This window comes from Antechinus flavipes, chromosome 1 (genome assembly GCF_016432865.1).
Source record: "Antechinus flavipes isolate AdamAnt ecotype Samford, QLD, Australia chromosome 1, AdamAnt_v2, whole genome shotgun sequence".
NCBI lineage: Eukaryota > Metazoa > Chordata > Mammalia > Dasyuromorphia > Dasyuridae > Antechinus > Antechinus flavipes.
In genome coordinates this window covers 656,058,047-656,072,605 of record NC_067398.1, presented here as the reverse complement: position 1 = coordinate 656,072,605, position 14,559 = coordinate 656,058,047, and the positions used below count along the sequence as shown (strand labels likewise).

The 14,559-nt window shown below is 53.8% G+C and overlaps 1 long non-coding RNA gene across 1 annotated transcript; it reads left to right on the top strand.

The window, feature by feature from the left end:
- Positions 1-4,761: 4,761 nt before the first annotated feature.
- On the top strand, positions 4,762-12,823 carry LOC127544821 (uncharacterized). The gene is made up of 2 exons (XR_007949533.1): positions 4,762-4,932; positions 11,172-12,823. It is a non-coding gene; the product is annotated as an uncharacterized LOC127544821 (long non-coding RNA).
- The last annotated feature ends 1,736 nt before the right edge of the window (positions 12,824-14,559 follow it).

Sequence of the window (14,559 nt, the reverse complement as noted above, 5' to 3'; positions counted from 1 at the left end):
CCCCCAACCCCTTTGATCCCACATAGCTGGGTAGGCCTGGGAGCTGATGCTGTCTGGGTTGGGGAAGGGGGGGACAAGGAAGGCTGTGGTGATTTTTACCTCTTCTCTTAGCTAGAGAGGCAACAGGAAGTGAGGGTGCTGTCAGGAGCCAGATGTTTGGGAGCCAGGAAGCTAGGAAAAGCCACAGAGGGATCTTGGGGTGGCCAAGCTGGAGCCATTGACTGGAGAAGCAACAGTGGGGGTGGGGGTTTGGGGGATAAGGACTGAAGCCCAATAAGCCCCTTTGTTCTTGTCTGAAGCTCCACCCCCAAATTTTAGATTCTTCCAATCTCATCCCTTGCCTGATCCTTCTCCCCCTCCTACAAGACTGTCCATTACCCATCTGGTCCCTGGGGGTCTAAAGTTGTACCCTGGAGGGGGCAGTGTCTGTACCCACATCTGTTCCTGTCTCTTCCCCAGCTCTGTTCCTATAGTCCTCTTTCTGTTATCTATGTCTGTCCTCAGCTCTCTTTCCACTTCTGTCTGTGTCAATCAATGCCAGTGCTTTAGCAGGATAGTCTCCCTACTGGTTGGGGGTGGGAGAAGGGGTTGAGGTTGGATCAGGCCCCCTCCTGGGCCCCCCAGCCCGGCCAGACTGGCCTCGCCTGCCATTGTTTACTGCTGCCTAGCTCCAAGGAAACTTAACCCGACACAGTAATTTTATTTGGGAACTTCCAGTGGTTGCTATGGCAATCCCTAGTGACGTCACAGGGGCTGAGATCCTGGGGGGAGATGGGGTAGAAGACCCCAGAAGGGCCCCAATTAACTCTATATGTACCAGTCTCCGGGCTGTGCCTGGGATTGCAGCTGGGCCAACAGATGTGCTACCAGATGTGGTTCTGGAAGTTCTATGAATCTTCATAGATTTTCCCCAACCTCCTTAACCTGGGAAGTACCTTCTGGCAACAGCTGGGACTTCCCCCTTCTGATGGCCCCAGCCTGTTGCAAGGGTACCTTGGTAACTTTGGGGGCAGGAACTGTCTGTCAAAGAGTATTCTGGGTGATGGTGAGTCAGCACCCAGGGCGGGTGGTGTGATGTGCAGGCATGGCAGGGGTTGGGGGCACTGTGCCCTATTCTCTCCTGACTCACCCTGTGCCCTTGGTTAACGCCCAGCCACTGCCCTTCCCAGGGGATTCTTTGGGCCTGCCCACTGGGATCTCATCAATGACCCACTAGGGGCAGAGCTGGCTGGGTAGGTACTGGGGCCACCTTGGGGCTCACAGAAACCTTATGGGTCCCCATATTATATCTGAGGCTGGGGCTTGAAATTCTGTCACAAACCATCAACAAAGTTTGGACCAGTAGCTAGAACACTGGCTATCATTCCAAAGAAACCTCAAGATGAGACGGGAAGAATCTGGAGCTTTCTGCCCCCATCCAGTGCCTCCAGTCCCTTAGCGAGAACAGTGCAGGAGCCAGACCTTTTTCCTTGCACTCTGAGATTCCAAGCCCAGGGGTGGGGAAGCCTGGGCCCAGGCATTTCCCGGATGTGGGGAGCGGCTGGGGATCCCAGAGTAGATCCATAACATGGCTGGTTACCGGGACAACAGGCAGGCATGGGCCCCTTGGCATGGAGAAAATCAAGGCTGTCAAGGCAGTGGGGGTGGGCAGGGAGGCCAGACTAAAGTGCCTTCAGACTGGGCCACAGGCCCACTGCTGCTGCTCAGAGCAGTGATAACCACAGTGACGTAGGTCCACCAAGCCGACTTCCTAAACCCCAGCTTGTTTGATGTCTCTGTATGCAACGTTGCCATGGGGCCCGGCGGTTCTGTGTGTGTGTGTGTGTGTGTGTGTGTGTGTGTATGTGTGAATGTGGTGTCTGAGTTCCGACCTGACACTCAAGGAAAAACAAGGGGATCCCTGGGGTCAAGGTGCTGGAGTCCCCTTTGATTTGTCCCTTTCTTCCTGGAGCCTCAGCTGATGGCCAGTACTCTCAGGACTACTGAGTTTAGTAGGTTCCTAGTGCTGGCCAGTGGGGGCTGGGGATGGGGGAGGGTGGGATATAGGACAGAATGGTCTCCCACCAGGCAGGGGTGGTGGTGGTGGTGGTGAGGCTGGGAAGTGAATCCTGCAGTGGAGATTCCTGCAGGAGGAGGTCATCCAGGCATGGAGAAGTTCTGTAAGGTGAGCAAGCTTTAGCCAGTCTGTATCTCAGACACAAAGGTGCAACTCGTGTTTCTGATGTGCAAGGTGGTTCTAGATGGGGAGTGAGGAAATGGCAAGGCCATCCAGAGGGGCTTCAAACACCAAGAATGAAGGGTAGGGGAGTGAATGAGGGGAGCAGGTGAGAGGTGGGGCAGATATGTCCTAAGGGCCGGACCACACCCTGAGTCGGGGAATTCTGTGCCATCCTCATTCTTCCCTTCGGCTCCAGGAGGCTGGATCTGCTCCCCATCAAGCCTCAACCTGTTGGGCACTACCTACCAGGAACAGCCACTTGTCCTGGGCCACCATGGCAGAGGGCACATAAAGGTTTTCATCTGGACCCCAAACTGTTCAACTTCAGGGCTTCCCTTTATGGAAGGGCTGCAGAGTTCAGTTTGTCAGCAGGATAGAGGCTATCAAGAAAGGGAAATTCTAGTAAACATGTCAGGAAAGCTTTAGAAGAAAACTTGCACCCATATTTTAGGGAGGGGTGATCAAAGCCATACCTTGATCACCCACCAGGAGTTATGGCAGTCCCACCCAAGAGCCGTGGTAAGTCCCTCATTTTTAATGGCAACATGGTATCTCCAAGGCCCCCCCACTATGGCTTTCTACTGTTTTGTGGGGAAGGGGAAGGAGAAAGGAAGTTGAATCTATATTGATCTTAGCTGCTTTTCATTTAAGCTTCACTTAAGTTGCCTCTCGATTCTCATGGCCCTCTAACCCCCACTGAACCACTCCTTCTGCCAGAACCACCTTGGGCATTATTCCTAGGTTCCCTGAGATGAGTGAGGTAAACTGACAGTATGTCTTAATGGTACCCAAGAGGACCTCTTCTCTACTGAGGCATCTGAGTGCCCATCCTCTAGCTCCAGGGCTCCCACCCTCACCTACCAAAAGCCAACTTGGCTTCCCTGAAACAATGATGAAGCTTTTCTTCCCTATTACCCACAGGTTAGGACACGAGGCTCTCAAGAGGGTCTTCCCATTACCAAGCTTGAGGCTTCTGAGTATCCTACAGATTCTGGGAATGAAAGAAGATCAGTGGGCTAATACAGAGATGGCTCTTGCTCTCCAAGGAGCCAGGGTATATAGTAGGGGAAAAAGAGGAACTATTACAATAGGCTGAGAGGGAAAAGGGACCATCACCAAGGCTTTGGGTGATGTCATCCAAAAAGCACTGTGCTTGGAACTAAAGCACCTGGATCTGTTAAGGACAACTTATACTGGGCCCTAAAGTTCCCTTTGGTACCACAGGGACAAGGAGGTGACTCTAGATTTCTAGAGAGCTGAGCTGGCTGAATGGAAGCTCACAAAGGCAAGGTTCTCCATTTGTAATTTTTTGAGTATAGGCCTGGTGTTAGACCATTGCCTAAGGACTTGATTATCAAAATTTGGACTATTTCATCAAAATGTTGGCTGCAGGATGATTAATTTTTGGGTCAGAGCAGTTTCTATCAGCATTGGTAGAGGATGAACGAAGTCACTGAATTCTTTAAGGAGACTTTGGCCACCTCAGTTTCCTCATCTGTAAAATGAGAAGGCTGGGACTTGATGGTTACTAAGGTCTCTTCCACTTTTAGATTTATGGTCCTCAGCTCATGAAATATCAGGTTGGATAGAAGGCTGAAGGTCCTTTGGGGCAAGTCAAGAGAATAGGCTCCGAGCCCTTCATAATACAAATTCCCATTACGTGTACATTCCCCAGACTACAGAAGGCTCCTACCCACTGTGCTCTGGTGACCACCTTTGGAGTCCTCGGGCCAGGATGGACCGTGCCTTTTTGAAGAGCAGGGAAACATGGGTTTCATAATTTGCCGGGAAAGAGTATGTTAGGGTTAAGAAAGGAGGAGCAACACTTACCTCTACAATCAATCATGCCCATCCCCCAGTGGCAGGTTCAAGGCAGTGGGAAAAGGGAGAGGGACATGGCAGGATTTGGGAAGAGAAAGTTGGCGGCGGGGAAAGAATGAGGAAGGGACAAAAAAAGAGTGAGCGATTGGGACAGAGCTGGGACTAGAGATAGAGTTTGGGACGTGGATAATGGAGACAAGAAAAAGCTGTAGGCAACGGTGGTCGCAGAGGTGGGGCAAAGAACTGAAACGGACAGAACTATCCACAAGCCTCGGGAAAGGGGGACAAGGGCAGCCGCGGTGGTGACAGAGCTTCCTCTGTGGTAGTTGGGGATACGGAAGGAGCTGGCAGTTAGGGACGGGGAGAAAGATCTGTAGAAGTAAAAACGGCGATAGTGAGGGTTGACAGACGCGAGGACAGAAACAGGCAGAGAAAAAGTTGGTGACGGAGTCGGAGACAAATTTAGGCTCAGGTGAAGACACTGACCACGGGACCCACTAAGGAACAGGGGTAGGGACAGAAGTGGAGAGCAGGGCAGAGCTGGCCACAGGGGTCGAGGACTGCGTCCCGGGCTGGGCCGTGGGCCCGAGGGGCGCGGTACAGCGGAGGCAGGGGGCGGGCTCTGCTCTGGGTCCCCAGGACAGTGGCGAAGGCCCCGCCCCTCCTGTCCCGCCCCCACCCGTCCCTCCCGGCTCCCTCCTTCTCCCTCTCCCCGGCGGTAATGAGGAGGGAGGAGACGGCGAAGGTTTTAAAAAGGATTTCTCCTTCGAGCCGGACAGGCAGTAACTAGGGTGGGGACCAGTCGTTAGGCCTGCCCCCCCCGCCCCGTTTGCCCCCTGCCCGTCCGTCTCCTACTTTGTTCGCCCGCTCTGGGAGCTCGGAGTCTCGGCCCGGTAAGTGGAAGAGGGAGCGGCCGTCACTACTTTTCCCGGGACTGACTTCTTGGCGGGAGGAACGGGCTCCAGGCCGGGTCGAGCCAGGCCAAGAAGGCCCGGTGGGGCAAAGGTGGGTATGGGGACGGGCGGGGGGGGGGTGGCTGTCCCGGGAAGGGTGTGGGCTCCCTGGAGGGCGGCGGGCAGGGAAAGAAAGGGCGATATGTCCGGGACGCCTTCGCCTGCTTTGGGCGCTTTTCCTAGCCCTCCCGCCTCCGCCCCTGGCACAGTCCTCAGTCCCGGGCTGGCACCGAGACTGCGGGGGAGGAGGGCATGGGCGCGGGCGCCTGAAGCCAGATCTCCCCCCGTTTGGTTAGCGGGACGGGCGGCGTGGTCCGCCAGTCTTGGAACCCTGGCCGGGCGCCTGAAGACAGAAGACCCCAGTGTGGTGCGCACCCCTCAAAGAACTTGGGTTTCTCCTGGGGGCCACCCAGGCGCCGGAAGCGCTGGCCCCCTCCCCCATCCACGGCCCCAACTCCTTTCAAGTTCTTAAGGGCCGCCCCACCCAGCCGGGACTGGTTGTGAGAAGGGGCAGACATTGCGCAAAAGCCTTGGGGCAGGAATCTGGGGGTGGGGGGATGTGCTGCTGAGGGTGTAGGGAGATTCCATCCCGGGTATTCCTCCGGGTTCCTCTGAGGACCCGGTGCGGGTGTGGGGGTGGGGAAGGGGGTGTCAGTGCTGCCCTGAGCATTCCTTTTTCTCGAATTTCGAGCCCGAGCCCTCTCCCAACAGGACCCTCCTCTCCTATACTCCCTCCCTCACCCCCATACCCTGGAGCCGAGTCTATCTGTGCTGTAATTGTGTCTTTCTGTGTGACTAGGCCACCAGGGGTCAGGTGGGGGCTTTTGCAATGCTGGTTCAGGTATGAGCTTGAGAGGGGCTTTAGAGGGAGGTGGCAAGTGCATCATGGGCCAAATCTGTCCACATTCATCATGGACTTAAGACTGGATCAGTTACTGCTTGAGTGGGTGTCTTGGGTTTTCTTGGGGTGGGAGAGGCAAAAATCCTCTGAGGCGAAATCCAGCTGGGCCACGGCTTGGGTGTGGTCTACTAAAGCCCACTGATAGACACCTCTTCAGTCAACTTGACCCAAGTTCTCAACTCCTGGGGGTCAGGATTGAGAGCAATGCTCATAGCTCCCTGCCAGGAGGGGTTGGGCTTGAACCCAGATAGGCTGTTAAATAGTTCCCCTCAACCCCAGATGCCTGTGGAGGAAAAATTTCTTTTCAGGGTGTTGTGGAGTGATAAAAGCACTGAATTTGGAGTCCAGGGACCTGCATTCAAATCGCTGTTCTGACAATAACTATCTGACCTTGAACTTAGAATCGCTGAATTTTTCTGAGTTTGTTTCTCCATCTGCAAATGGAGAATGAGCGTCCTTGTGCCGCCTTAACTGTGTTCAAGTGCCACTCAGAAGTACAGGGGTGTTGTCACCCCTAAAGGCCCCAAGCTGGGGGTTCTCAGGATGGGGCGTCTTCTCTTGCGGGCATTCCAGTGAGAGGCCAGAAATGTTCAGTATTTAACATGATCCACCAGTGCTTTCAGGCTCCCCACTCTTCTCTATGGAGGAAAGGGGTTCAAGGACAGGAAAGAAGGTCCTGTCTGTGGTGCCCAGGAAGATGACTCCACAAGTGTTGGAGCCCTAACACCAGCTTAGCCCTGGAGCACAGATAATGGAGAAGGTGGAGGAGGGAGGAGGGAAGAGGGTCGAGGCCAAGATTTCAATCCCCACGTGGCCCACTTATCGTCACACAGAGAAAAACTCTGATCAGTGACCTCAACCCGATCATTTAACCCTGGCCCCAGACTGACTGCTAACCCCAACACATGACATCCTTGTTTAAAATAGGACCCTGGTATGAGAGTCTGGATGGATCCATTCAGTACATCACTGTAGGGGCCTCAGCTCTGGCTACTATCCTGCTGTCGGGAGGAGGGGTGCTAGAGGACATTTGGGGACAAGGGATATGACTGGGGATAAAGAACTCAGCTTTAGGTCTTGAGGCAGGCGTGGGGGCCTCAGGTTGTCTTAACTCCTCTCCCCACCCCCAGTTCCCAAGTCTCCAGACTCCCTCCCTCTGCCTATTCTCCCAGAAGGAAAAGCAACTTTTCCTGTCTGGGCTCTGAGGCAGGGGGAGGGTGCTGGGGCACCTCTCCTTGATTTAAAGACACAGCTTTCTGGATCCCACACTGAGGATTCACATACTTAGGAGTACATGGGCCTGGGATTCAAGCTTAGGCTTTCCTGCTTCTCCCCTCTGCTGGCCCCCTTGAGGTTTGCTTTGCTCCCCAGCTGCCCTGCTCTCACCACACCCCCAACTCCCTGTTCAGAAGCTCTGATTTACAGGGTCAGCCCTAGGGAAACTATGCCAGGCTCCTGAGACACACAGAGCACATACATGACAGGGCAAGTCTTCGGGGGTGGGGTCTGCATGGACCTAATTTCCTTTGGTGCACATTTTTTTGAACATTGACACTAAAATCATCAACCTTAGGGGGCAGCTCTGGACACCTTGGGGCCCACCCGATGCCTGTCACAACTGGAGACCAGATGTTCTGAGATGGATACAGCTGCAATGCCCGCCTCTCCCGTCCCCCCAAGCCTGTGGGTTAATTGGCTTCTTTGGTACAGGGAGTGGAGGAGGGGAAGCAGTCTACCCTTCCATCCACCCTGGGGGTAACAGACTTTTGTAGATCTCAAAGCTAGCTTTGAACAAAACCACACCCTACTTTTTCCTAAATGTCTTCTATAAAGCTGTTGGGATGGCGAACCCTCTCCCTTTATCACATCCTTGTTATAGTATGCACAAAAGGATGCTGGGAGGCAGAGGAGGGAGGCATTCCTGGGAGCATTCCCAGACCCAGTGTACCCTGAACTTTATTCTTTACTAATGACTGGACTCCAAACCTCACTGAGAACCATTTACCCCCAACCCCATCCTTCTGATAGATGGACTTCTTTTTCTCAGTTTGAATTTATCCTGATGTCCAGGTGTGGCTTGTTCCTGAATTCATTGTGTAATCTTAGGTATATCCTTGAACTTTTCTGGTCTTGGGGTCCTTCACCTGTAAAGTAGAAAGTATGCAATAAGCTGATGGAAAGGAGAGTGCGTTGAGTGTCAAGGCTTGAGTCTTCTTAATCTTTTCCAGCCTAGGGTTTCCCCATGTGCCCTCTCTGGAGAAGCTAACTGAATCCATCTTCTCACAGACAAAGATGGTACTTCTGAAATCTGGAAATCCTAGATAGTGGTCAGTGGAGGAAAGGCTTGGTGTCCTTAGGCAGAAGTAAAAGCTGAGGCCCTATTGGTCCTAGGATCTTTGGTTAGGCGTTATCACCCGAATAAGATGCTGGGAGCTGATGACATCTCGAATGTGGTCATTTCATGCATTGGTCTTGGGCAAAGATGGCATCAGATTCCTTAGGATGTTCACTGGAACTTGGAGGATTCCTCCAACATGCAAATGTTGGTGGCACTGAGTCCTTAGGAAAACCTGCCCTTCCAGACAGAATTGGTCTTATATTTCTAGGAGCTGTAGAGGAGATTTCCTGGTGGGAGGAGGTCTGAGTGATGGGTCAGAGGGAATCAGGGTACTGAGGACACTTTACTGACTGGTTTTTACTAGTAGCACAAGCCTAAGGAATTGCCCCACCCCAGTTTTGGATCTTAAAGCCAGGTTCTAAAAGTTATAATTCTTGACTTAAGGGAAAGGGGGATGGGGCATAGTTCTGGTTATTTCTCTGGCTTAGGGAACTCTTCCTAGAGATTCTACCCTGAAATTTGACCTGAAAGACAGGGAATAGGACTTTTATATGATAGTGAAGCAAATAATAAGCTGGATCCTAGGTGTTTATCAGAAGCTGGCATGACAGTGAAGAGGATAGGTCAGAGGGAGGAGTCTCTCCATGGGGACTCCTCAAATTGAGACCTGTCCTGGGTTTATCTTAGCATACACTTCTCCAAAGGGAAACCTACTTCTGTTGACCTGCCAAGAGACCATGAAGGTGGAGATGGATTGGGAACTGTGGCTTTGCCTAGTTTTCCTTTTTAGTCAGTGATTCAGACCCCATGGTGATTCCCGCCACCCCCCTTCAAAAAAAAAAAACCATCACCCTATGGTAACTGTAGCCTGAGGCCCTCTGCCTTTCACCGGCAGGCTTCCCTTTTGGGAGCTCACCCATTTTGGTTCTTTCTACTCTTCAGCATGACAGTCTTCTCCAGTATAGCTGGCCAGACTCCATCTTGGGGGAGGGGGGCACTGCTTCAACAGCTGTCCAGTGGGAGGGAGGCTGAGGGGAATGATTTCCAGTCAGAGGCCCCATTCTAAAGGGAAGGGTAATGGTTGGGGAAATAGCCCCAGGAAGGTTTCCCTTGTTAGATCTGCTGTGTGGGCCCCAGCTCCTGCTTTGTGGTGTCTCTGCTAAGGATCTAAGCCCATTAGTCTGAAGCGTTAGTGACAGGCCTGGCCCTGTGGCCCGAGCCCAGGCAGCCAGGCTGAGGCAGGGTGGAGCCTGGTTTGGTATTTTCCAATCCAGCCCAGGGAGTGGGTGGAAAGTATGTGGGGACAGGGTTTGGAGGCAGCACTGCAAGTTGCCCCTGATTCATCCTTGGGAGCTCAAGTAGGGGGAACTTTGAATGTGCCTGTGTACAGACTGTCTTGTGGTCACGCCTGTGTCCTGCCTTTTGTCTTCAGACTTTCCTGGGAGCTTCATTTAAATCGTCCTCCATTCTCCGCTGGGCCTGCCACCTTTGAGCCATTCCTATGTGCCTGTCCTGGGTCCTCATCTGCCTTTTCGCTGGGCCTAAGTAGAGACAAGTGTCCTATCTCCTGGACCAGGGTCAAGGTCACTGAGGTCTAGTGGAGCAGGGCTGTGAGGGGTAGGGAGCTTAGGAGGAGAAGGCTGTCTTGTCTGCTGGGACAGGGTGGGCCTTGGCCAGGTTCATGGCTGTGTGTAGGGGAAACCCCACAGGAAACGGGCCGGGCCAGATGGCCGCCCTTCCCGTTCTGTTCTGTTCCCCAGGACACCAATGTGCTGCCTCACTTCCGGAGGCAGCTTGGGGCAGGGCGGGTGCTGGGAGGCAGGAGGGAGGAAGCTGGGGGGTCTCTGTTTCCAGCCCATTCCTGGCTGCACTAAATTTTGCCCAGCTCCTTCAATACCTGACTTGAGAAAAGAAGTATCCTGGATTGCTGGTGTCTTATGGTGAAGGGTAGAGGCTACAGGGTATCTTTTCCCAAATCCTGTTGCTATTTGGCTTTCCCTTCAGCCTTTGGCTCTCTAGCTCCTTGCTCCTGGGCAAAGATGTCTTACTGGCTTTAGGCATACTAGCTAAACCTTGTAGGCAAGGATAGGACCTGTTTGGAGATGTTAAAGAAGGAATACTTTTAAATATGAATCTCCAGACTCCACGAGGGAGAGGGTTAAGGCCTGGCTGTGGGACCATGACAGAAGCTGGGGGGAGGCCCTGGCGGTTTCCTCCCCCTCTTTGGGCTTCTAGGAAACGGCGCCAGCTGGTGTGAGATCACTTCCTCACCCTGCCTGCCTGCCGCCCGATTTCTCTTCCTCTCTCCCTAGCCCTGTTTGGCCTGCCCAGCTGGAGAAGGAGGACATGCCTTCCTTCTGCTGGTGTTCTCTACTTGTTGGGCTTGGGGGCCAGGAACACAGGAAAGTGGAAGGGAAAGCTGGTACTGAGGAATTTTGGGAAGCCTAGGTCCTTCCAGTCTTCCAAGATGTGCCCTTCACTAGAGGTCAGTGATTTTCTCCTCTTCCCACTAGCTGCTTCTGCACATCTGATTTTCTTTTCCTGCAGAGTGAGCTTTATCCAGATGTGCACCTCTGGAAGAATTCTTTGGCCTTGCTTTGGATCTTGGATTACTAGAGCTAGAGGGACTCCCTACTCCTCACTCCCCAAGCTCCTGTCTGGGGAAAGGACTTCATCCCAAATAAGAGGCTGGGATATTTAGGCTACTAAAAAGCATTCCCTCTGGGCCAAAGAAAGTTCACAGGATCATAGAGCTGGAACTGGAAGGGACCTTAGAAGGCCCCTAGCCTAATCCTCTGATTTCACAGATGAGGAAACCATTGCCCAGAGAGGCTGAGGAGGGTGGGAAGAAGGCTGACACTACCCTGTATAACAGAATCAGAGTGAGCAGCTGATATGTTTTTCCTTTTTTTTTCATCATCTTTGTTCTCTCCTTTCTAGGTCCGAGCTTCTTCTATGGTCCTCGACCCAGCACCCCTGAGCCTTGGCCGGCTGGGGTTCCTGGGGATGGGATTTGATTACTGCCACAAATCACATTGCCAGGGATTTCCAACTGACCACTGGCCCTGCTGCTGAAGCTGCCAGGTCCACTACTAGTATGCACATGTGGGTGCCTATCTGTGGGGCAATGGAGCCCAAAAGAGTGGGCCCCCCAGCCCAGCCTGGCCTGAGGAGCAGGACTTAGCTGCCTTGTGAACAGAGTCAGCATCATATTGTGTTCACAGTGGCTAAGTTCCGCCCCCCTTGCCCCCCTACCCTTGGCCACCTTGTTCTTCATCCAGTCTGTCTGCTTCTAGGTCTCACTGGGCTCTGCCTCCTGTGCCTACTGAGCTGAAACACAGTTGCTTTGGATAAACTGGCTCAGTTCAGCAGGAACAGGAGTCTGGCCTTCTCCTGGAGACACCTGCCCTATGACCCTGAGAGTGTGGGAGGCTGGAAAGGCCCTCAGGTCCAGTGTGGGATGACGGCGCTGCCTCCAACTACTGCAGCAGTGCTGACTGTCTAGCTTTACGTCTCTAGCGTCCAAAGAGATCTGAGAATTGCCTTGGCAGCTTCACGGCTTTGCAGTAAAAGATGAGAGATCGGAAGACGACCTGGCTGAAGCCGAGACGCAGAGACCCACTGAGCCTAATGTATATTCTGTGCACGGTTTCAGCAAGTTCAAATTATATCTTCTTAATTCTTATTTTCTCCAGCTGTCCCAATTTAGATGAGAGACACTTATCCTAACCTGTCCCCTAAGCCACAAGGAACAGCAAAGGACCACCTCTCGTCTTAGTTTCTTCCTTTCTATCCCAAACTGTAGGCCTAATACCCACCTTTTTTCTCTACTAAGGGGTGATACTCAAGAGACAATAACTACAGAGCCCTGCCCCGAGACCATTAAGTGCCAATTTTGGGCTTCTAGAGTGAAGCTGTCATAACCCAAATGGCCCTCCAGTTTCACGGACTGTATGGAGTCCCCCCAGAGCAGAAGACCTTTATGAGGTTGGAGCTCAGGGGCCTCCACTTGGCCCTGGGCTTCTCTCCTGGACTCTACCCCGCAAGGCACCCCACCAACTTTGCCCTCTAGAGGCAGAGGGGAAGGGGAAAGAACTTTTTCTTGATATAGGCTGTGCTTTTGGGGGTAAAGGAACACTGGTTCATTCAAGTTCCTCTCAAACCCCATGGAGGTTAGGATTTATTGTTATAAACTCACTGCTGCATTATTCTTGCCACTTCCAATTGCGGACACACTTCTGATTCTCCCCTACTTCCATCCCTGAAGTGTCCGTCTTCTTAGTATCTGAAGTAACTCCCACTGTTTTAAGTGTTCATATGAGACAAAGGTAGCAGCGCTTCTTCTTCAGCAAGTGGTCCCTGTTCTAAGAGATGGGCTTCTATACAAATCAGGATTTAGCTCATAACCAGGGGACTGGTATTCTGGGAGGCCCGCTGCGAGGCTGGAGGAGGGACTGAAAATTTAGATAGGAAAGTGAGGAATGAATGAAACTTGAATGACTTTGGGGCACCCAGGCAAGAGAGGAATGCTGTATCTCTAAACCCGAGGTCCCATTAAAGTTTGCTCAAGCTCAGGCCTGACATCTCAGGAAGGTTCTGGTTCTCTTCTTTGCGCTCTGGGTCCCTATTCCTGAGGTTCATTCAGGCCTGCGCTTAAGTGGGGCGCTGGGGGAGGGGAGCGGGCTGTGAGAATGAAGGTACTCGGGGACCCGGAAGCTTTGCCGTGTTAAGGGACCGGGGGCTGAAGGAGCTAGGAAAGGGAGCGGATTAAAGGACTGAGGGAATAAAGTGGGTGAGAAGGGAAGGGGCAGAAAGTTGGAAGGAATGGCGGTACCTGCAGGGATAAAGGGTGAAGGTGAGGAGGACAGAGAAGTGGCTACGGGATACAGAGGAATTTGGTGCTTAGGGGATGCGAGGGAGAGCAGACTGTGGAGGAGCCACGGGAGGGATGGGGGCGGAAGGGATGTGGGGGGCAGGTGAGAGAAGGGATGAGGGGGAATGGGGTCGGTGACTGGGGAGATGTGGCTCCCCGCCCCGGTCCTCGCACTAAGGGAAGGCGCCAGCGCGAGCCCTACCTGCAGCCGGACGCTCCCAGAGCCGCTCCCCGAGGAGTCGCCGCTCTCGACCTTGACGGACGGCTTGGCGGACCAATGGCAGCGCGGCTTGCGTCGCGCCCCCCTGGCCCGCAGATGTGGCGGCGGCGACTTTCTGCAGTCACGGAGTCAGCGTGCCCCCTGGCGGCTTCGCACGAAAGGCACGTCGACATGGCGCACCCTAGCGGCTGCGCGCGCACATACGTGTCCCTCTCATGTTACCCCGTAACGCATCTCCTCGCTGTGAATCCTCCTATTTACACAGCGCCCCCTGGCGATCACGTGTCCACGCCAGCACCCCTTTGTTCTTGGCCCCTGCCCCGCTGCAGTCAGCTAAGCGCCCACGGGAGCGGTCTGAGAGCATTTGGCTCCCTGAGGGTTGGGGGAGGTCATAAACATTAACTTTCTGGAAGTGCCGCCCCATAGCCCCCCACGCGCCCCACCGATTTCCATGAGCCAGCTTCCTCCACCGTGTTCCAGGGTCTCCATCCTTGGGAGAAATCCCCCTCTGATGGGCGGCCAGATGCAGGGCCCGCCTACAGGCCGAGTCAGTGGGAAGGGCCCCGACTCCGGCCCCTTGGCCTGCCTGGCTGGCGCCACACCCGGCGCGGAGGGGCGTGCGGTACCCAGGGCCTTCTGCCTCGCCGGTGCGCCGGTCCGCGTGTTAGCAATCGCTAAACCCCGGGGAGAGAGGGCTTCTGCCGTGTGCAAACGCAAGGGGGGGCACTTCCCAGCCGGCCTGACCAGGGGCCAACAGAAAGGCTGTGGGAAGCACAAACTGTTACTAGGGGAAAGGCGCAGTACCCGAGCTGGGAGAGGCCGCTTCAGGCATCTTCAGAGGGAAGGCTGGGGTCCGATGGGTCTGGAGCCCCCTGAGGTGGGCGGGCTCACCGCACTAGCCCAGCCTCTGGGGCCGCCTTCCATCCAGGGAGCCCCGGACATACCAGCAAGCCTCGGAACCCCAGGATGCGCCAGGTTTGCCAGGAGCCTTAGCTAGTTGATTTAACCGCCCCTGGCTGCTCTCCAATGTGCTTGCTGTGTGGGGCACCCAACGGTCCTTAATTCCAGAATGGGGGAAACTTCGCTGCTTTACTTTAGAACGGCTCTGATAAGAAAGCTTTCTCCTTATACCTCAAGTCTCCCTGCAACCTAACTTACTCCGAAGGGAAGAACAGATCCAATCCTTTATTCCTCAGGATGGCTCTCTTCAAATATTTGCGTCATCATGTCTTCCC